This window comes from Heterocephalus glaber, unplaced genomic scaffold, assembly GCF_053883595.1.
Source record: "Heterocephalus glaber isolate CG9 unplaced genomic scaffold, H.glaber_assembly_v1.0 deba00001555, whole genome shotgun sequence".
In the NCBI taxonomy this organism is placed as follows: Eukaryota; Metazoa; Chordata; class Mammalia; order Rodentia; family Bathyergidae; genus Heterocephalus; species Heterocephalus glaber.
The window spans coordinates 7,529,087-7,552,917 of NW_028258346.1; the positions used below are offsets into that span (position 1 = coordinate 7,529,087).

The 23,831-nt window shown below is 46.0% G+C and overlaps 1 long non-coding RNA gene across 6 annotated transcripts in view; it reads left to right on the forward strand.

Moving 5' to 3' along the window:
• The first annotated feature begins 23,297 nt into the window (after positions 1 to 23,297).
• Positions 23,298 to 23,831, forward strand: part of LOC101721717 (uncharacterized) — a 28,223-nt gene continuing 27,689 nt past the window's right edge. The window contains exon 1 of one of the 6 annotated variants that reach the window (XR_015442854.1): positions 23,298 to 23,823. This is a non-coding gene — a long non-coding RNA (uncharacterized LOC101721717). The remainder of the gene's footprint in view (positions 23,824 to 23,831) is intronic. The other 5 variants (XR_015442864.1, XR_015442853.1, XR_015442862.1 and 2 more) reach the window with 5 other exon arrangements.

Genomic DNA, 23,831 nt, shown 5'->3' on the forward strand with positions numbered 1-23,831 from the left:
GAGTAGGAAAAATTAATTGGGAGAAAGAAAGCTGCTGCCTAAGAGAGACGGAAGAGGGACCGGAAAGTGGGCTGCCAGCCCACCCCACTTTTCAAAGATGTTTTATACACAAAGCCATGTGGTGAGGCGGGTACACAGTGGGACAAAACTGTAAGACCCAATGGAAATTTACAAGGTGGGCATAAGCTGGGGCAAAACCATGACCAACCATTAAGATTACAAGTACAGTCACCCAGGTAATAGTGATTAAATGGGGGTCAAATGGGAAGACAAGTCACACACAAGGAATTGCCCATTTAGAATATCAATCACTGCTATCTATCTCAAGGGGAAGTAGTACTTCTTTTCCTTTTTATAATGCTAACCAGTGAATGTGCCTCAATTGTTCTCCATGTTGGTTCCTTGCTGTGCGGGCTCCTGGAGGGCTGGCACCTTAAGGGAGGCCCTGTCTACCTGCCAACAAGATATCTAATTAACTTACCTATCTATAATAATGCAATCAAATAGGAAAACATAAGCCAAAATGAAAGGCTTCGTGATTGAAGCAGAAATAGTTGAACATACCAATAGAACTGAGGAGAGAGTTAGAGAATAGTTATCTATCTATGGCCCTTTCAAAGGCAGTACTTTGAATCAATGGGTAAAATAATGAGCTATTAAATATATTAAGCCTCTCAGTTCTTCTCTGTGAAGTGGGAATTTGAGGTTCTCTGAAGCATTGTGAAATATTATTCAGCCTTGAAAAGGAAGAAGTTTCTGACACCTGCTAACTTGTGGATGCCTTGAAGATATTAGGCTAAGTGCAGTTTACTGGGGCTGGGGCAGAGGGAATCAGAGAGTTTACTGGGTAGAGTTTCAGTTTCACAAGAAGAAAAGGTTGGGATGGCAGCGATGGTTGCACAGCAATGTGGTCAAACCTCATGCCACTGAACTGTGCCCTTACCTGTGCTTAAGATGGCGAATTTCATGTTCTTTACTACAGTTTAAGGAACCTTCACAGTGCTTTACTTATAATCACGAACGTTGGAGTCCAGAACATTTCCTGTGGCCATGCACTAAGTTTTGTTTTTCAGTCCTCCAAAGAGGTTGTAACCAGGGCACAGGTGGCCGATGCCAGGTTCAGCAGGCGCAGGTGCAGTGTTGGAGTCTAGTGCAATCCTGTGCCCATTTTCTCAGTCACCTTCTCAAGAAGTCTCTGACTTGCTTTTCTGACGCTGGGCTGGGTGCAACCAGGGCGGAAGTGTTTGTCCCCTTGAGCGGTGTTTGGGGTGGAGAAGCAGATGTCCAGGGGGCTGGCCAGACCCAGGGGCTGTGGGCATTGCCGGTGGAATCCGTAGAGGGCGGATGGGGAGGTGGCAGCCCCAGGATCCCCACAGGAAGGTGGTGCGGGACAGACACTCCGTGCATGGGACGGAGGAGGAGAAGGGAGCAGGTGCTGCCCGGGATGGTCCTTTCTGTGTCACTGCCCACCTCCAATATCCAGTGTTCTGCCTCCCAGGCCCTCTCGACCCCTTCTGTGGCTTCAGGATTCTCTGTGCTTCAGTGCTGCTCCAACCTGAGAGCTGCCACTTGTTCTCAGCCAACAGTGGGCAGAGAGGACAGGAAATGAGTTAAAAAACACCTGCCCTGCTGCTGTCTTTTCTTGCACTAAATGACACTCTCAGCTCTCAGCAGGGAGTTGGACTGAACCCAAAGTAGGAAACTGATATTTTAATTTGAATTGAAACTGAACTCAAATAACAATATTATCTTCTCTTTGAAGTTTGAACTGGATCTGTCCTGGCTAAAATCCAGAAAATTTCTTATCCTATTCCCTCTTTTCAAAAACAACCCACAGGACCAACCTCCATCTTCCTGAATTCTGAAACTGCTTCATGTTTTGTTATATTTTTCCAACTGAGTAATGTGTCAAATAACTTACCAAAGAAAACCTTCTTGTTTCCATGATAGAAGTATGACTTCTTAGGACTTTTTTATTTTTTATGGTGCTGGGATTGAACCCGTGTGCATGCTAAGGACGTACTCACCACTGAGCTACACCCTCAGCCCCTAGGCATGGCCTTTTCCATATAGATTATATATTTGCCTCTGGAAGAATAGAAAAATGAGTTGAGCTTGCAGGGTTATTTTCTTTTAATTGCAAAATTTTAAGTAGTTAACATGAAATTGATGGAAGTTCCACACTTGGTATTTCACTTTTTGTGTTCTCTTTTTTAAAGTGATAAATCAAGCAACTGTGCAGAATTTTTTTTTTTCAAATTTGGTGACCACCAGATTCTCACATTTGTGTTGCCGGGTGTTATAGCTTGTATCTGGAACGTTCCCCAAAGGCTCATGTGTTAAAGGCTTGGTCCTCCATGCAGCACTGTGCAGAGGTGGGGCTTTTGGAAAGTGACTGGGTCATAATGCTCTAACCCCAGCAATGATTATCTATCAAGAGGTTTCTAAGTTGATGGGCTATTGGAAGGTGATGGAAACTTAGGAGGAAGGACCTAGTTGACAGTAATGGATCCCTGGAATGGTATATCTTGTCTCCAGCCCCCTCCTCTCACGCTATACTCTTCCACCATGATGTTCTGCCTAACCACAGGCCTAAAAACAGTGGAACCAGCTGACCATGGACTGAAACATGTGAAACTGTGAGCCAAAATAACCCTTTCCTCCTTTAAGCTGATTTTCTCAGGGATTTTGTCACAGTGTTGGAAAGCAAACTGAGACACGTTATGGAATTTCAGTATGAGGGTAGGTGGTGGTGAACATAGGCTCCATGAGTCAAGCATAATATGCCTTTGTGACCCAGGAAAACATCAGAATAGAGTTGGAGCTTGGTACTTGTTGAATAAATGTACAATGGGGAGGCCTTCAGTCACCTTCAGTCACCTTCAATTTGACAACATATTTGCCTCTGTTGCATTGTTGACCCTTGGTGTTGGTTTCAAATATTTTCTCGGCTCAGCTCTTTTGGTTTTCTAGCCTTGTCTACGGTGCTTGTCTCTCTCACTTCGAGCATTTTCCCCATTCCTTATCACTATCTATATTACTCCCTTTCCATTTTTTTACTGACTTATTCATTACAAGAGTTTGCATATATGTATGACTTTTCTGAATATTTGATCTTTAATATAATCTTATCTTTCTTGAGTAACTTCATTAGAAGCTTCTGTGTTAATTTATTTTCTTACTTGGAGTTATATACTTTTAAATATAGGCACAAGAAGAAAGAGGAACTATATGTGTTCCAAACTATTTATTTCTTTTTTTTTCTTCAGACACCTAAATATTGCTAACTCTCACGCCTTGGCTCAAAGTTTGACTTGGGTAAATTTGTTCTATTTATTTGTCTGTGGTTAATACCACTGTCTTCCCTTGAGTGATAAATGGCACATTTTCCCCAGCGTGTGGGTGGGACTCAACAGCAGCAAGTGAGAACAGAAGACGCTGTTCCCGTGCCCCATGCCCAGCCCTGGATGCACACTCAGCCTTCATATTGCTCCTTTTCCCATGGGCTCCCATTCCTTTCCTCCTGCAACACCTTCTCTATTTCTGTGTCTAATATCTCCAATCTCAACTCCAAGATCAATGCAGTGAGATCCTGCTTGTACTTCTACAGGGAAAGCCCGGGTGGGGATCCGTCCTGTGGACGGCCCTTGTACTGCACCCCTGTCATCCTCTAATTCCACTGAAATGCTCTCCTCGTCTATGCAGCATGGCTGAGCTCCCATCTGACCTCATCTGCCAATCAAATTGTCGGGCCCTAACCACAGGTGAGTGTGTGACCTGAACCAAGCAGAGGGCAAACTTGTTCCGTGGAAATTAGATCTTGAGCCCTTGGCACAAGGACCCTGCTATGGCCTGGATGTTTATGGCCTCCCAAAATTCATATCGAATCTTGATCTCCAGAGTGGTAGTATTTTAAAATTTTTGTTAGTACTTGTTTGCCGTACACAATCATTATATTCCTCATGGGGAGTTGGTGCGTGTACATAACACATCTTCATTTCTTTTTCATCCCCTTTCCCTCTGCTCCCTCCTGATCCCTCCATCTCTCAGTCTGCTTCCCATTTGCAAAACATCTATCTCCTTGTTTCCTATTACCTGTCTTTTATTCTGGGTTTAACTTATTTATACGCTGTGGGTCTGATCTGAGGTGGCCCTCAGGAGGTGACCAGAAGACGGGGGTGGGCCCTCCGCAGTGGGATTATTATGCCTCTATCAAAGGGACTCCGAGGAGTGTTTGCCCTTCCACATGAGGACGCGTAGAGGATGCCATCTGTGAGGAACAGGCCCTCACCAGGCATCGTACCTCCTAGCACTTTGATCTTGGGCTTCTCAGACCCCGGCACTGTGAGCAATAAATGTCCGTTGTTTATAAATTACCCAGTTTAAGGTATTTTGTTGTGACAGATTGAGTGGATTAAGACAAGCCCCAAATGACAAAAGAAGCTTGTTCTAAGAGGCAGGATGGTCCATCTGCTCCTGCTGCCTGGGCCCCTAGAGCCACCCTTGCTCAGGTCTTTTCCTGTGAGTCTCTGGCTACTTTGTAGCCCCTTAACCCACACCTTTCTGTCTTCAGTTATCCAGAGTTCATTTCTGTTATTTACACTCAAAAAGCCCTTTGTGATCCAAGTGTTTGCACTTAGTGGAAAACGTCCAGTTTCCTCACTGTGCTGTATCCAGACTTTCTGCTGGCGTGTAAGTCAACACTGCTTAGCTAAGCATGTATCCTCAAACCCGGACCACCAGACTGTGCATCTCCTAAGTCCACCATCACCAGCTCCTCCCCAAATACGGGAGTACTTGCCTGTGTGCCTCAAGTCCATTTTCTTTGCAAGTTGTGGAACTGTCCTGTGTGTTACAACCTGTTGCAGCTTTGGGCTGACAGGGTGCCTTTCACTGCCATTTGGACAACACCTGAAACTCCACCACAAACAGAAACCAGCTAAACCAGAATGAAATCAGCCTGCCAGAATCCCTCCCACCTCCCTTTCCACCTGGGCTTCCTCTGACAGCAGGTGACCTTTGGGTGAAGTTGGCACAAAATGGCAAGAGACAGGAGTCCCGGTTGGATGACATTTTCAGGATAGAGCAGGTCTTTGTGAGGCAGCCTGTTCGGAGCCTGCACCAGGAATGTTAGAGAGCTGGGGCCGCCCTCTGGCTTCCTCTCCCCCTCCCTCTTCCCTCCCTCCCTCTCCCAGTCTCTATTTCTGCCTTTCTGGGCAGATTCCGTGATGGGTTCTGCTGACTCTCTCACTAGTCACCTACCTGTGGCAGACTGAGGATTCCCTCTGCAGGGACCCCCCCCCCCCCACGGCCAGGGGATTCCTTTCCCCTCAGCTCTTAGTGGGCTGGGCTGGTAGGCTTGGTAGCCTCAGCACCAACAGTGATGTTCTTCATTTGCTGTCATCCTGGCTGTCATGATGCATCTCAAAGCAAAGCACGCACAGCAGTGTGATATGCCTGTCTGAAAGGTGAGGCTGTTCCTCTCTCTGTCTTGGCTGGGGGAGTAAATTAAGGGCTGATGGAAGCATGGCAGAATACACACAACTGGGTCATTTTAACCCCTGACCAGCATTAGGACACGAGAGTTATTAAGCAATGTAGGGAAAGGAAAGATTCCAGGCGACTTCCTAAGAGGCAAGGGTTTGCCAGTGGGTAGCTAAGAGTGTCAGTCTGGGCTTGGGGGTGTAAGGTCAGCCAGCCACTTAGCTGTCAATTCAGGCAAATGGCTTATGCTTCCTGAGTCTCCTCTGTCCAGCAGAGATAGTATTAATACTCACCTCCCAGAGCTCTTGTGATGGCTGACTCAGTAAAGCCTGAGGAGCTCCAGCCTGGAGACTTGTCTGTGGGGTGCAGTAAATGTTAGCTGTTATTCCCCGGGAAGGAAAAATCATCAGGAACCAAGGCACCAGCAAAGGGCAGGCTGTGTGGGTCTGGCCAGCACTGGGGCCTTTCTGGGAGTGAAGGCTGCAGGAGTATCCTCCACCCCACCAGAGAGTCCCAACTGGAGACCACAGTGAACCCTACCACCGCCACGTGGCAGTGTAGGCCACTTCGAAGAAGCTATGCCACTGTGCAAGTCTCAAGATTTAGAACTCATCCCAGGGACAAAAAAGAGAGGGGAAGCCATACGTTTGTGGGTGGAAAATATTCACACCTGCTCCACCTGTAACTGTCCTGGCAGAACTGAGGCAGGGATCAGGGCGATTTGGCACATGGAATGGCAATTCACCACCTGAATCCACTCTTCTCTCCTTGAGGGAGCAGCGAGGATCTGATCAGAAGAACAGGGGGGCCTGCTGGGGCGGTCCAAGCCTCTGGATTCCTCCGAGCTTGGCCCTGCCACTGGGATTTGGGGAGGGGGATCCAGTGGTGGTGCCTGGGTGACACTGACTTGCTGCCTCAGCACACACACTGTGGTTCGTACGAGGTTTCTTCCCTTTCAAACTCGCGTTTCACCAGTGTAGCAGGGTTGGGAATTGGTGCCTTTAAGAGGAATGCACGTCTTTCTTGCCAACCTGGATTAGTCATCTCAAGAGTGAGCTCTCATAAAGCAGGTCAGTTCCTTTGTCCCTCCTCTCTTCCACTTGCTCCTGCTCACCACTCTCACGTACCCTCTGGCCATGCCATGCGTCTGCCGGGCTATGACCCAGCACGAGGCCCTGTGATCTCACCATTGTGAACTTCCCGCCTCCAGTAAGCTAAATAGCCCTTTTCTTTGTAAGTTATCCAGTTTCAGTTATTCTATGATGGCTATAGAAAGCAGACTAAGATACAGGGCAGAGTGAGGGGCACAGGGACAGGACGGTCATCGAGCACGACAACGGAGAGGCAGGTGAAGGGGAGTGGAAAGAAGAGATGGACCGTACAGACACTCAAGTGAGCACGGCGAGGAATTCACACTGGTGGGCAGTGACAGCAGTAGGCAGGCTGGAGAACGGTGATGTGGGAGGAGGGCCGGCTGGAGTGTGAGGGAACTGACGAGCATCCCTTTAGTCAAGCCGAGGTAAGGGCTGTCGGGCTGAAGCAAGTGCAAACATCACTGTGCTGTCGGAAATGGGATCGTAGGTCTAGAGTGGCCGCTCTCTAACTCTTGATTTTAAGGCTCCTTTATGCTCTTAAAAACTACAAGTACCCGCAGGATTTTGACAGAATGGCTTTTGCCTATCAAGGTTAAATGTATTAGGAATTAGACCTGAGTCAAAATATTTATTAATTTGTTTAAAAGTAACAACACATGAATATCAATAACATTACTAAATTCTCTGAGAAAAATTGTAGTGGTCCTTTTGGATTTTTGCAAATCTCTTGAATAAAAGATTTGGTTAATAAAAGAGATTTGGTTTCACAAAAGACACCTGGGTTCTCAGGGCTTTTACCTTCAAATTGTTGTAGAGTATATTGTTTTAGCCGAAGTTCATGAAGAAGGTCCAGAGGCACACAGATGTGTATTTGGAAACAGGAGGCTCTCACGGCCCTCCTCAGAGGCTGACTGGGACCCCACTTTGAGAACCACTGGCCTCGAAAGAGGTTATGGTGCTAGGGCCAGTGTTTTGATCTGCCTGGAGGTGGAAGCTAATGCTGTGACACAAAAGAACTCTTATTGAGAGAAGAAAGAAAGAGAAAGATGCAGAAAGCCTAGGTCTGAGCTTCGGGCACATTTATACAGTTGATTCTCATGATTCATGGATTCTACCTGAAATTTGTCTACGTGCTAAAATGTATCCATAACCCCAAAGCCATATCGTTGGCGCACTTTGGTGGCCATTTACAGACATACAGATGATGCACATGTTTCTGGCTGAGGTCTGCTGGGGTCCAGGAAGCAAGTGTTCAGAATGAAGGCCTCAGAAGCAAAGTTTCTCAGTGGCCTCCCTGCCCTGCAGGCTCTCCCCCTCCCACCTCCATGCTCCCCCCAGGAAAGCCCTAGAAACTACAGTTTCTCTTCCTCAAGGAGAGTCACAGACTCTAGAACCCCTTTCCCCAAAAGCCAGACAGAAAACCTAAAAAGATTGATCCAACGTTTCCCTTTATCTTTGTGAGGAGCAACTAGCTGTAAAAAACTGAAGACCCTTGGTCCAGGGATTTAGCTCAGTGGTTCTGCCGCCTGCCTTGAAAGTGCAAGGTCCCGAGTTCAATCCCTGGTAGCCCCCCCCCCCCAAATGAAGACCCTCTGCTCTGCCATAAAGGACAAACTTGAGTCATTTGTAGGAAAATGGATGCACCTCGAGACCATAATGTTAAGTGAAATAAATCAGACACAAGCTTAAATATCTCAAGGATTCTTTTATATGAGAAACCCGAAGTATAAATAAATTATGAGCAAACTAAAAGTCGGGTAATAGGAAACAAGGAGCTAGATCTTTGGGAAAGGGAAGGGGGCCAAGCGATGGAGGGGATGAGGGGAACGGGATGAAAAAAGAACCAAGACGTGTTACGTACACGGGCCAAGTCCCCATGAGCAATGAATGCAATCACTGTGTACTGGAAACAGGCACCGATAAAAATTCAAAAGAAAAAGAAATTAAGACCTCATTTCAGAGGGATCCTGACCCACACTTGCAGGGAAGAAAGGCTACCCAGAAAGGCCAAGGAGAATCTGAACAGCAGGCCTCGCCAGCTTCCCTACTCAGTCTACCTCCATTCTGAGATCCTTGTCGTCAGATCTATTTCTACACAACTGTCCCTGCTTCACAGAACCTAAACACAAAAATAGTTCACCTGGGTCTTCCAAGCTTCAGCCAGAAGCCTCCTGTGTCTGATTAAATAAAGGGGTGATGGATTTCTCTGTGTAACCTGTCTTTGGTATGGGAGCGTCCGCCATGATCCTCTATGCTGGGGAAGAGGGGACCTGCTTTTCTGTTCCTCTAGGTCCAACAAAGGGAAGCTCTGACCTCTGTTTCAGCTCTTAGACTATTACTGTCTTTTTCGCAGTCTATTGCATGCTACTTTTTTTTTTTACATTTTTGTGATTTTTCTTTTTTGCTGGTGATTTTGTTTGTTTAAACGGTCCCCAAGCCTAGTGCTGAAGTTCCGTGCAGTGTCTCTAAGCACAAGAAAGTTGTGACACTTCTTAAGGGAGTCAATGCACAGAAAAGTTTAATCCAGACATAAGTCATAGTGCTATTGGCTGTGAGGGCGACATCAATGAACACACAAAGTGTGGTTGAAAAATACAGTGAATGTTTAACATTTAAAAAATTTATTATAGTAAAAGTCACACTGCCATGAATCCCCCTCAAAATACTCCTCTAGGTTCAAAACTTATCCCATTGTTCTTGCCACTTTCTGAAGCAGCTCTGGAAGTCCTCTTTCTTGAATGCCTTTAGTTGCACTGCTATGGCTGCCTAGATGTCCTGAATAAATTAAAAACATTTACCTTGCAGGGTCATTTTGACTTTGCAGAAGAGCCAGAAATCACGAGGTACCCAGTCTGGAGTAAGGTAAGAGAGGACACACTAATGTTTTCATGAATCTGCCTTCAGTCAGATGGCACTCGCCAGCAGCATTCTCTGTATTTTTTTTTGTACCGGGGATTGAACTCGGGTCCTTGCACTTGCGCAGCAGACGGCGAAACCACTGAGCTAAATCCCTGGCCCTTCTCTATATTTTTGATCACACCTTGTAAAGACACTCACTACAGAGGACTCCTAGAACTGCTTCGGAAAGTGGCAAGAAAGATGGGATAAGTGTGTGTGACGAGAAAGGGAGTATTTTGAGGGAGATTAATGACAATGTGTCTTTTCCTGGAATCAATTTTCAAAATTTAAAATTTACCTTGTATATTGTGATCACACCTCATATATTAAGTAAGGCAACTTTAAACAGGAGCATACACGGGCTGGGGGATCAAGGTCTTAACCCCGCCTCTCCAGGAAATATCACTGACCCACCCTTACTGAAAATCCTTGTATACTTGCTCCCCCATTTGACCCCCATTTAATCAATATTACCTGGGTGACTGTACTTGTAATCTTATTGGTTGGTCATGGCTTTGCCCCACCTCATGCCCATTCTGTAAATTTCCATTGGGTCTTACAGATTTGTCCCACTGTGTACCCGCCTCACCACATGGCTCTGCTGTTATAAAACATCTTTGAAAAGTGGGGTGGGTGGGCAATCCACTTTCCAGTCCCCCTTCTGTCTCTCTTAGAAGCTTTCTTTCTCTCAATAAATTTTTCCTACTCTTAACCTCTGAACCTCTGTTGTTCCTAGAATTCATTCTTCGATTTTAGAGAACACAAAGTCGAGTTACGGATATCTAGTAGGTTTGGGAGTTACATCTCTTCCCTTCTATCAATTTGACAAAAATGTGACCAGAGTCTTATAAACTTATACATCCATGATGAGTTGATTCCCCTATGAGTTCAAGATTCACTAATTCAGTATTTGTGTCAATGACACGGAACAAAACTACCTGGAATAGAGAGAATCCACTGTCCCTGGAAGAGGGAGAGAAGGCTAGAGGACAGGTGAGTGAAGAGAAGGTAGCAGCTCGCAGGCCCGGTCAGGGAGAGCAAAGAGGAATGTTTGCCTGTCTCCCATCCCCACCCAGAAGCAGGCTGGGCACCTTCAGCTGGCACAGGTTTCTCCCAGACTGTTGCCTACCTCCTCAATAGGTGAACAGTGTGCAGCTCGCCACAGCTGCTGTGCATCCCTACCCAGGCAGGTACCCAGGGGTTGAGCCTCCCTCTCTTATAGGGAGCAGAGGAGGAAGCAAAATAAACAGTGGCAGCAAATGGCCCTGATGAGCTTATTGAAAAGGAAGACTTCCGAGTCTTGTGCACTTTTTAAAGATGAGCTCTTTACTTGTTGAGATAAAAAGATCACATTTGTCTGCAAAGGTGCTCTGGGTTTCAAAACAGATCTTTTAAACCAGGAATTACTAGAGAAGAAAACACCTTTTGATTAACTGCAGGCTGAGTACGGCCGCTAGGGAAGGAAGTCAGAACTCAATTTTTATGATAATCCGAGGCCAGGTGAGCTCGGCCTCCACCACTGCAGACCCTGCAGCCACAGCACGCTTCCACCACCTGGTGACCACACACTCAAATTGCAAGGTCTGCTTTTCAAGAAGCCCGTAAAACGTCCCGTGGCTGAATGGAGAAAGCCGACTGGAGGAAGTGACTGACAGCCGAGTTACAACGTTCTGTCTGTAAACGGTAACTGGAGATTCTAGATCATGCACAGTGAGCACTCCCTGCTCTGGACGAACGTGCATTTCTGGTGTGTTTCTCACCAACACTTGGTAGGCACTAAACTGTTCTTGATGATGATGATGTTGAGTAAAAGTCAGCTGGCAGGGAGGACCTCACAGGTCTTTCCCTCCTGGCTTCCCCAAGACTTTCAAACCAGACCCCAGGAACAAGCCCTGGAGCCCTGTTAGCTTTCTCCAATGACAGACTTCGGTTTGGCTCCACTGGGAGGATCTGAAAAGCCAAGGAAGACTTTGAAGTAAACATATTCCTTGCTCTGAGGTACCGAAGTACCAGGAACCCTAAAATCCCTGCAGTAGTGATTGACTCTATTTCCTTTCTGAGCATTGGGCTTTGAAAATATAGACTCCCGCTGTGAAGGGTAAGCTGTTAAACCGTTGACACTTAAGTGTGAATGAGTGTCTCAGCCACTTTCCTTAGGTGGGGCTCATAACTCCCAGGGGGTCCTGGGAGGGCGTTTCAGGAAAGGGCCCAAAGTGGGAGGGGAGATCTGCTTTTTTGTGATCCTGGGGCCAACAAGGTCAGAGAGGTCCCCTCTTGCCCAGCGGGCCTGAGGAGCAGCAGCCGACCCAGGAAGGGAAACGTGAAGAAAGTCCCATAATCTGGATCTCTGGCTTTCCCTGAAAGAGTCTGAGGGTGAAGGTAATGATGGAGAGGTGGCATTCTCAGTGATGAGACCTGAATGAAGGTCTCTTCTGCTGCTGGCTGGGGGCCTGAAACCATCTGAGGTTGTGTCTCTGCTCTCAAATACTGACAGGAATAACTAAAGCGATGATTGGAAGTACTGAAAATATCAGCAAGGACCAGTTATTTAATTTTTTTTTTTTTTTTTTTGGTACCAGGGATCGAATTCGGGACCTTCTGCTTGCGAGGCAGGTGGTGGAACCACTGAGCTAAATCCCTGGCCCTATTTAATATTTCTATAAGCCAGATCCTGTGCTAGAAATATTATCCACAGATGATCTCTAATTCTCACAGAAACAATGCTATTTATATTCCCATATTAGAGACATGGGAACCAAGAAAACAGGGACAGCCCTTACATTTGTATGCTTCTTTTCAATTTCTGTTAGAACATTGCTGCCGTAGGTTTTCTGGGGTATTGATCATGTATTTTCTGTTTATTTGTGTTTATTTTCGCAGGCAGAAGTGAGGCCAAGCAGGACAGTCTTGGTTGCAGTATTGGTGCTTCAGAGCCGTACTGTTGCTTGTGTTGGAAAAGTAAGCATTCATTTTTGACCAAGTCTTGCTCAGTTACTGCCTTAGATCAGACCCCCTTTTCCCCCGTTATGTTTCTGTGTGACAGCCCCATCTCTTTCAGGCCTAAACAACAACAACAAAAGAATGTATATGAGTCTTTTTGTTCCTTTAGGTCTTCACTTCTGGAGGTTCTCATGTCACATAAAACTTACATTAAGTAAATTTGTGTGCTTTTCTTTTGTTAATCAATCTATTTTTTTTTTTGTTAGAAGGGACTCAGCTATGAGCCTAAGATGTGAAGAAAAGGCATTACCTTTTCTCCTATATCATCATCCCAATAGTGACATCAGTCTTGGTCAGGTAAGAGTCAGCACGGGTCTAGGTCCAATGGGGAGACAAATTCAGTAATCTGCACAGGGAAAGTTTAGCAGAAAGAATCACACAGCACAGACCATGCTGCAATAGCACTTTGGGAGGAGTGGCGCTGAAGAGCCCCCTAGAGGTGAGCAAGGGCACGCAGGAAGGAACACTGGAAGGCTTCGATGGCGGAGGATTTGCTGGGCTGCTCTAGCCTGGAGCTAGGCCACCATGCCTGGCCACGCAAGAAGCAGCACTGCAGGTACAGGAGAGTAGAGGACATGGCCTGGACCGGTGGGCAGGAAACTCCTCTCCAGAGAGCTGTCAAGCCAAGGCTGAGAAGCCAGCAGCCACTGGGATCCAGTCACGGGGGCACTGCCAAAATCAGTGGGGGTCAGTGTCATAGTCCCTCCATCCCCACCACCTGCTGCTGGCAACCAAACATAGGAACAGAAGGCAGCAAAGCCCTGGAACCAGGAAAAGAAGCCCTGCCTTCTTGAGGTCATTCCAGTGGCCGGCGCTAGCAAATCTTTTGACATCATGCCAGCTGCAAAAAAGCAAGGACTAAGGACCAAGGACCTGGATGTTGTCTCACAGCTCTGCAACGCAGTGTGAATGCGGGGCTGATTGAACAGACCACACACTGGTAACTGGCATAAATGTTCACCGCTAATTGTATACAAGCCACTGACTCTCCCTGGCTTTTGTAGGATGTTCCTCTCCCACAAGACAGCAACGGTCTCTGTCTAATTCTGCAACATCCGGTACCAGTTAAGGGAGGGAGATGTGGCAGCAGAGTTATCATCACTGGGGAAAGGTTACACATCTTGAAATTCGCAGAGGCCACTGGGGCCTTTTCTCTCCCCACTCCCTTCTTCCCCTTCTGGTGAGCTCACAAGTGCCGCGCCCACTCCTTCTTCACCCACTTCCTCCTGGTTCTCAGCACCCTGCAGAGTAATGGAACGCTATTGTATTAAAGCTGAAACATAAACAAGGGGCAGGCAGTGGCTGTGACACAAGGACAAGCAGGATAGAGCTCAGACCTGGGCCATCAAGCTGGAAAAGCTCCCCCGACTTTCTTTCTTTCTTTTTTGGTTTTTTTTGAGACAGGGTCTCACGCACTACAGGCTGTCCTTGAACTCGCTATGTAGCCCAGGCTGGCTTCGAACTCATGGCAATCCTCTTACCTCAGCCTCTCAAGTGCTGAGACTGTAGTCATGTACCACCATGCCCAGCTACAGAAGCCATTTTTGATACTAAACTTTATACATCCTTAAGGACTACTATTCCAGACAAATAAACTGTCTTATGAAGTTGTATTGCCTTTCTCTTTTAACTACTAGTATTATAGCTGAAAAGTATTTTTCATAAAAAGTATTTAATTTCCACTCCCGCTCATAGAATTCGTATAATTTCAACCAAGCAAAATCCTACGGATAGGCTGCCTTTCCCCTACCCTACTTAGAGTCTTACTTTATTGTGACATGACTTAAAAACACATTAAAAATCTAACACATGTGTGGCTTATGGATGGGAAACTTGATTTTCAAGGTCTGCACAGCTCAGATTGAGCATGTGCTTACCAGGCAGGACCACCTGGATTTGATCTCTAGCACTGCAATATAAAGAAAGAAGTAAGTAAATAAATAAACTATATTTGGTAGCATCTATATATACTTTTTTGTATTAACAAATGTGTCTTACATATTAACATTTGCAGTACAATTATTTGGTTGCTATGCATACTTTGTATTCCTTGGAAACACAAAGACGAGACATACAGTAAAGGCTTATGAGAGATTTGTTGAATTCAATGGAAATTTTGATCCAATTGAATTATTTAATCATTGAGACCATTTTATACTTGCACTTGTAATTATATTTTTATATAGCATGTATTCCATTATTTCATAATTAGTCACACATTGCACACCAGTGTCTCATACGGCTATTAATTACTCATCACAACATTTAGAGACCCTTTCTCTGGTTGAAACTGTATCCCAGTGCCCACTAAGGGGGCACAGACCCTTAGCACTGACCTTGGGCAGGACATTAACAATGTAGATAGATGGAGCATAAGTGGTTTTTTTACAGTAGTTTTTTTTTCCCAAATATTTAAATAGGTTTTGTCCATGCTTAGTTTTTTAAAAAATATTTCTTTTGAGGACCAAATAACTTGAGGATCCAAAGGAATGTGAAAGCCATAAATATACATTCAGATGAGTTGATTGTAAGTTGCTATCCCTGGAAAGCTGTTCAGGCCTAAAATATAAAGGAGAATCAATGTTTCCTTAAAAAAAAAAAAAAAAAAAAAGGTTGGCTTTAGTTGTTAGTCTTTACTGAATGAATAGATTTTCCAACAAGGCAAAAAATAGTTTTCTACAACTAACACAGACAGGGAAGGAATAAAATGAGTCGGAGCAGCCCAATATTCAGATGATGGCAGACCCAGGGCTCTCTGGTTAGAGGTTTAAGTGCTTCAGACTATCTGAAATTGTATTTAAAGGAGAATAAAATGGTGGCCAAAGTAACTTAAGTGGCCCACAAAGGAGCCGGAACTTAACCCAAGTTAGAATTAAGATTGACTAAAGTTTGAACATAAAACAAATACACAAAAACTGAAGAACAAAGCATATGTGCATGTTTATGAACCTTGGGCGAGGAAAGACTCGCTAAGCTAAGGTGGGCATATGAGAGGCAGGGACGGAGACTGCAGAGTTATTTATAATCAGGAACTACTCCAGATGCTCAACTGTAAAGGGTGACACAAGTGGGGCACGCTATACGGAGACTGTTTTGCTGCCATTGTGCATGCATAAAATTCTAGAACAATTTTAGAGGGAATAACCAGGGAGCACAGTGATGAACAAGAAAGACACAGTTCCTGCTCTCTTGGAGCTGACATTTCCCTAGGGAAAGCAGACAGTAAGCAAGGAGACAAGTAAGACAATTTCAGGTTGCATCCTGTACATGGAATAAGGTGGCAGAAAGTCACGACTTGCTTGGGGAGGGATACTTGGAGGATACAGAAATTTCCAAGACGCTGGAATTGGCTGTGTGAGGGATAGAATGTGTGACTGGAGCAGGGGAAAATGAGAACCCCAAAAAGCTAGAGAAGTGAGCAAGGCCAGACCCCAAGGGCCTTCTGGGGTGCAGGTGGAATTTGATTGTGGTCTCAGGATGGAGAGGAGCCTTCTTGGTCTGGGAGCTGCTCAAGGTCCCAAGGCTCAGGCAATTGGGACATTGTTTTCATCCACGTTAGGGAGAGCAGACTAGCACAGAGCAATGTCAACTATGTCATTTCCACTCTAGCAAAAATGGACAAAAATCCAAGCTCGTCTCTGGACAATCAAAATGTGATGGCTATTATGTCCAAGTGGTGGGTCACCTGTGACTTGTACTTGTTTGTTGTATGCTTTTCTGTGTCTAATTGCACAATACTAGAGGTGATTTCAGAACCTGAGTGAGTTTGTGTCAGTCATAAAGCTTAATTGCAGATGACAGAATCCCCTTTCTCCTTCAAGTTGGAGGGGAATTTTTTTCCTGGGTGCTGGATTGAGCTTCCAGGATTATGGGGGTCCGAGCTTAGATGTCCCATAGCTAGGAACGATCTGGCCCAGATCATGCCCTAATCCCATCAGACCATCCAGCATGCGAAGCACTACTGGGCTTCCCAAGAAGGCTCAGACAGAGGCCCCTCTGTGAAGACCCCATGAAATGGGGACCACCTGTCTATGGGACAGAGTCCCACACTCACAGGCACAAAAGGAGGACAGGAACAGCGCCTTGCTCCTCCACCTACCATGACAGGTGTCAAGGAGGCTAATGAAGGAGGGGGTTCTAGGCAGGCTGAGGCCTGGGTGCGAGCCCAGGAAATGGAGAGGAGGCATTCTGGGTGGAGGGGGGATGGAGAGAGAGGAGCACATGGGTCAGGGAGGGAAGCGAGCTGGGAGTGGGGCTGGGCTGGGCCCCCAGTTCCTTTGGCTTGGAGTCCCTCAGCTCTGCTCCCATGACTGGAAGACAGCAGTTCATGAGCCTCCTTCCTGTCCTTGGGGCTTTTCCTCCCCACCCTCCACCCATCTCTCTTGGGTCACCAGCTTTGACCCTGGCCCTCTGTCATGCATTTGTCCTCTATGTCCTCATTCTCCTAGCCTTCTCTGAGTTCCCAGAGTCGGTGTGTCCCAAACTGAGCCCAGCTTGTTGCCCCAGGACTGAGTCCTGCCCACGTCCTCCTTGGTGATGGAAGGGTCTAGAGGGCAGATAGATCTGGGAGCCTGGGCCGTGGCCTCCTTCAGCCCAAGCCTTCAGGGTGTGTCTCCTTGAGATTCCACTGCGGCAGCCTCCCATTGTCTCTTCCCCCCACGCCCACCTCCTCCTCTTCACAGGGTCCCCAGGTGTGGGTACAGTTACACACAAGGACACTGAGGCCACACCAGTGGTGCCTGGGGAGATGCAGGAGTACGATTTTACAGCAGAGGACAGACTACGCCAGGGTGGCCACAGGAGGGCCACGGAGGGATGCGACAGGCACACGGCCACTGCTTCTTCATCCTGGAGAGGGGACTAGTCAGAGAGCCACCTCAGGGCCCAGTAGGCTGCTAGCCTTGTGAGGCCCACCCCAGGGCAGCCTCCCGCCATCCTCTTGGGTGAGCTAGGCAAATCACAGTTGGGCAGGGTCCCTGCGGAAAGCTGCGTGCCCTCCTATCTTCCAATGCTGTCCCCAGTCGCTGGCCCTTCTCCCCTCTTCACAACCACTCCACCCGAGTCACCCATCACACCTGGCCACGTGGGGGCCATGATTCCAAGGCTGCACCTCATGGTGACCAAGGGCCAGGCCCCTGCTTCAATGCCCCTCCTACAGTGGCTCATGTAGCTACTGTCACATCCATTTAAAGGAGAAACTTGTTCCGAGGGACAAGGACCTTATCCAAGGTCACACAGGGAGCTTGTAGCCTAAGCTGGCCTCTATCCCCATCCCCAAATATCGGAGCATCCCCCAAGGGGCAAAGCTGACCCTGGGCACTTCTGGCCTCTGTGTCCTCTCTTCCTTGTGCCCCAGGCCCAGCCAGCTTAGACATCACTGATGGATTCCTCCTTACTGAAGGGTTCAGGCACAACCTGTCTGCAAGGTTATGAAAAGTTAAACTTTAGAAGTCCAAAAATCTTCCATTTAACCTGTAATGGGCTGAATGCTTGTGCCTCCCCCTTCATAGGTTGAAGTCCTGAGCCCCGATGTGATGATATTCAGAGATGGGGCCTCTGGGAGGTCATAGGTTATCTGCGGTCCCCAGGCCCTCAGGATAGGACCGTTGTCCTTACAAGAAGACACATCAGAGGGCTCCCTCTCTCCCCACCATGCCACCACAGTGAGAAGGCGACCTTGGGCCAGCCAGGAAGAGGCCACAGAGGAACCTGCGGCCCTGGTGTCCTGATCATAGACTTCCAGCCTCCAGACCAGGGAGAAAATAAATCTCTATTGTTGAAGCTACACAGTCTGTGGCATTTGATCATGGCAGCCAGAGCAGATTAGTACTCAGTTTAAGGAAAGCTAAAGACCAGAAATGTGAAATATCTATTTGCAAACATAGATGTTAGGCGGCAGGTTCATAACCCCCAAATACTAAAACAATTTAAGACAAATCAGCTAGAAAAATAAAAATATCCCAACAGAAAAATGATCAAAGGACCCAGAGAGATAACTTACGGAAGAATTACAAATTGTCAATAAATGGGACGTATTCTCTGTCATCACTGTGAAAGAACAATGCCCCCAAATCTGTCCAGGTCCTGATTCCCACAACCTGTGACTACTTAACTTCCGTAACACAAGGGATTTTGCAGGGGCGATTATGTCAAGGATGTTGAGACTGTCCTTGATTGTCCAGTGAGCCCAGGGTGACCACAAGGGTCCCTAAAGGGAGAGAAGGCAAAAGAGTTTGCATTTGAGAAGGGGCTGAGAGTACGGAGGCAGAGGTCGCAGGGCTGCAGCTGCAGGCTTTCAAGCTGAGGTCACAAGCCAAGGACTACAGGCAGCTGCTATGTAGAAGCCAGAGAAGGCCAGGGAACGGATCCTCCCCTCAAGCTTCTAGAGAGGAATGTAACCTTAAACCTGTTGGATTTCAGCCTGAGAGCCATTTTGGACTTCCAACCTGCCTTGTGAAGTAATAAATATGTATTGTATTAAGCCAACAACTTTGTGGCAATTTGTACAACAGCAAAAGGAAATGAAAGCAATTCTTAGTCAAGGAAATATAATTTAAAAGAATGATATTTAGGCCATTAGATCAGTATAAATGGAAAGCATCGATATGGTGGAATATAGACACACACATGTTTTGGCAAGAATGGGGAGTGTCACTTGGGAATATGTTTAAAATCTTTAATGTACACATCTTTGAACTCAAATTTTTTTCTGTGACACACCCTAAGGCACTGGGTCTCCAGCTGCCAGTTCCAGGGATCTCTTTTTTCATGCCATGATGCAGAGAAAGCAGAGCTGCAATTGCTAAGCCATGTCTAGGGCTGGTGCTCTGGTTCCCAACCCACATCTCACCCCTGAAGGAACCCCAAGGGACCCCAGGGGATAGATACACTTTGAAAACCACTCTCCTAGAGGAATAATTGGACAGGCGAACAAAATCTGTAAACGAGGATGTTTACCATTGTTTTCAGTTGCAAAAAATTAGACACCGCCTATGTGCCCCTCAAAAAAAGTGACTTTTTAAGAGAAAGTGCTAAACGTCACATAAGCATCAGTAAAGCAGAAACTGAAACCACAGTGAGATACTTCCTCATGCCTGTTAGAACTGACTATTACCAAAAAGTGAACAATTGTTGGGGAAGACGCGGAGACAAGGAATTCTTGTACATGGTGGTGGGAACACAAATTAGTATAGCCCTGAAGGAAAATGATATGGAAGTTAAAAATAGAACCATTCTATGATCTAGCAATGCCACTACTGGGTTTACACCCAAAGGAATAGACATCAGTGTGTCGCAGGGACATCTGTACTCCAGTGTTCACTGCAGCTTTATTCACAATAGCCAAGATGTGGTATCAACCTAAGAATCCATCAATAAATGAATGAATAAAGAAAAAATACAGATAAGTGGGTAGCTATGTGTGTGTACACACACACACGCATATAACGTATATGCACACAAGAACACTATTCAGTCTTTAAAAGGAAGGAAATCATGTCATTTGTGATATCATTGATGAACCTGGATAACAGACACTATGCTAAGTGAAATAAGCCAGACACAGAGAGACAAATATTACATAATAATCCTACCTTACGTGGAACCTGGAAAAGTGAAACTAATTTAAACAGAATGGCGGTTGCCAGGGGCTGAGGGATAGGGGAAATGGGGAGATGTTGTTCACAACATCCAGTTTCCTTTAGACTGGAGAAATGAGTTTGAGAAACCTACTGTGTGGCAGAGTGATGACAGTTACTTTTTTTATTTTGTGGTACCCGGGATTGAACTCGGGACCTTGTACTTGCGAGGCAGGTGTGGTGCCACTGAGCTAAATCCTTGACCCAGATAGTTACTATTAATATAATGTATGCTTATAAATTACTGAGACTCAGTCTAAATGTTGTCCCAACAAAAACAAGTATGTCAGGAGACTGATATGTTAATCAGCTTGATTAACCCTTTTACAAAGTGTATATATATATATATATATATCAAAATATCATGTTGTATACTATATATATTTTGTCAACTATAATAAAAATAAATTTTAAAAGGTTAGTAAGATTTCTTTATAAAATAAAATGCTATGCACCCACTAAAAATAATGACATATTTTTATACTGACATGGAAAGAGTTGTGCAATTTACTGAGTGTCACATCTTTTCGTGGTATAATTCATTTCTCAAATATATATACAAACGTGTAGAAAAGATATATAAAGGGATGCAGATCACAGCATTAACAATCATCACCTCTGGTTGGCAGAATTTAGATGATCATTATTTTCTTCATACTTTTATGTATTTTCAAAAATAAGTATATATTCCTTTTACAATAAAAAAGCTGGCTATACCTTGAATAATGAGTGAACAAACCTAGACTGTGAGACAGAAGCAGAGCCAGAGTCGGAGAGAGCAGGAAGGCGGTTAGGCATTCGTCCATGAGTTTGGGCGGCTGCTCCAGTGAGATGTAGGCGTGACTGTGACAGAGTTTTCTGACTCCAGTCTTAGCCTTTTGCTCCCTGCTTGGGACCCAGGCCGGCTCCGCTTCTTAGGGTTAGCTTTCCTGGAGTCCGATGGAGATGCGAGTTGCTGCCCGCAGTGTGCTGCAGGCCACAGAGCCCTCCCTTGAGCGCCCTCCCTAGCCCTGCCGGACCAGCGTAACTCTCCTGCTTTGCTCAGCCTCAGGGTACTGCATGGTCCCTTGCTGGTTTCTGCCCATTCTACCCATCACTCCGAAAATTAGCTATTTGGAGTCTGTGACCCATTATTCCATCTAGAACCCTAGTACACAAGCTATCTCCCCCACCCACATTTATCTACTAGGAAGTGGGGTACTTTTCTTCAAAATATCTTAGAATTCTTAATTAAAAGTCCTGGGTTTTTTTTCCCTCTATGTGGGAAGCAGGTATCATACATCTCAATTCACAACTATAAGCACTTAAAAACACTGTTTTCATCATTTTCTATAATCCAACTTAATTCTAGTTTGCATTTCCCTTCTACTGAGGAGGCAAAATGGGCACACTCTGTTTGGAACTTTCTGGCCCACCCACTCCTTCAGTTTTTGGCTAAGCAATGGGAAGCTTTCCATACGTCAAGGCACAGGTATGTGGGATGTTGCCTGGCTGCGTGGTTTTCTTTCAGGGGGAACAAAACTCCTCGCTGGACCCTCCACCCAATTTGCTGGTGGAGATGGTAGAGCCTCTTTGGAAAACAGTTTGCTAGGATCTCCCAAGGTTAAACCAATATCTGTCTGCGGGACCACCCAGCAAGTCCACCCCTAGTATTATCCCCTAGGAAATGAATCTGTGTACGAAAGGAGAATGTTTGTGACAGTATTTTTTTTTATTTTGAAAAGATTTTTTGTATTAGTACATACTGATTACATTCATTGCAGAGAGCTGATACATCTACAGAACACATCTTAGATCTTTTTTTTTTTTTTTTTTGGTACCGGGGATTGAACTCGGGTCCGTGCACTTGTGAGGCAGGCAGCGGAACCACTGAGCTAAATCCCTGGCCCAACATCTTAGATCTTTTAAAAATCCCCTTCCCTTCCTCTCTCTCCCTCAGCTAGAAACAACTCAGTGTCCCTGGAGATAAATCAATGCTCACACTATGGAATTCTGTACATCAAATGAAAATGAACCATAGCCACATGCAATGACACAGGTGAATCTCACAAATGCAATGTGACGCAAAAGCAAACAAGCACAACCGGATACACACTAAGTAACTCCACTTGTACAACCTTTTATTGGACAGGAAGTGCTCATCTCCAGCACTAGACGTCTAGAAGCTAGGGTGCTGCCGGAAGGGGAGGGGCTGCAAAGTCTTGAATCTGAGCTGACTGACACCTATGTGAGCTCACTGGGGATAGCACCACACTATCATTTATGACATCTGAACTTCATGCCTTTATACTTCAAAAAGAAGTTTATTTTAAAAATAGACAAATAGCTTATGTCCTAAATCCTTTATGGTCCCTAAAGAATCAAGTTTTCATTTTTCTCCTCTGAAGTAATGAGCCTGAAAGAGACCCTAACTGATACACGAGTGAGGAGGCAGGGGAGAGGAACTTGGGTTAATTTTTAAAACATACTCTGGGGCCGGGGATTTTTAGCTCAGTGGTTCCGCTGAGTGCCCAAGTGCAAAGTCCCGAGTTCGATCCCCAGTACCAAAAACAAAAACATATTCTGCTCAGTCAATATACTTTAACCTGTAAGAACAATTGTACTAATTATCAAACTGACAACAAATCTAATAACATCAAAAGGTTGCACATCAGATGAATATTATGTCGAGGTTCATAAAGAAAATCCTGATTTTCTGTGTTACACACCATATACAACTATGTATGTTTAAAACTTTGGAGGAAACAGGCTTAAGGTCAGCTTATGTACTCATTAAAGATAACACTGTACCTGGGCGTGGTGGTGCACAACTATAGTCCCAGGTACTGGGCTGGGTGAGGCAGGAGAAAGAAAGTTTGAGGGCAGCCTGGGGAACTTAGCAAGACTCTGTTTCGAAATACTGTAAATAAAAAAGGCTTAGGGTGTAGCTTAGTAGTAGAGCACTTGCCTAATATGTGCAAGGGCCCAGGGTTCAACCTCTAGTACAGATGGAAAAAATATTGCAATCCCCCAAATAAAAAAGCTGTAGCTCTGTTTTCTTTCCAAGCAATGTAACTCAGAGTCCCAATATAGGTACGTACGAAAGTTTCACAATTGAGAACTTTTCAGCCATCATTCCGGGAGCAGACCGGCTGGGACTGCAGGTATAACTTCATACCACTAGATGGCTCTGGGCCTCGCTGTGGCTGCGAACTGCGCTTCTATTTTTAGCCGGACCGCCGCCCGCGGGTTGGTTTCATAATCCTTTTATGTAACGCGCCGGCCAGCGCTCAGGAGATGGGCAGGGAGACCCTGAGGGCGAGGCCCAACACTTACCCTGCAGCCCCATCCCAGCTTTGGCCTCTGTGAAGCGGCAACAGCATGGGGGGAGCTGACACTCAGGGCCTACATCCCCCAGCTCCGGGGCGTGGTAGGAGCCAAGCAGCGGCCAGTAGAGAGGCCCATGGATGCCTGCAGTCTGACCCTTCCGTGTACCTCGGACACGATACCTAAACACTCTCGGCCTCAGTTTCTAAACTTACATAGAGTGGGGCTAAAAGTACTTTCCTTATACGCTTGGTACAGGGAATACCTGAGACAGCAAGTTACTAGTACGTACTGGCTACCGCTGTTAGCGCTCCTCACACGTAAGGCGTTAAGTACGCTGACGCTCACCTCCCTAACACGCGATCCGCATTCGCAGATTCAGCCAGCTGCGGACCGGCACGTAGGTAAGGCC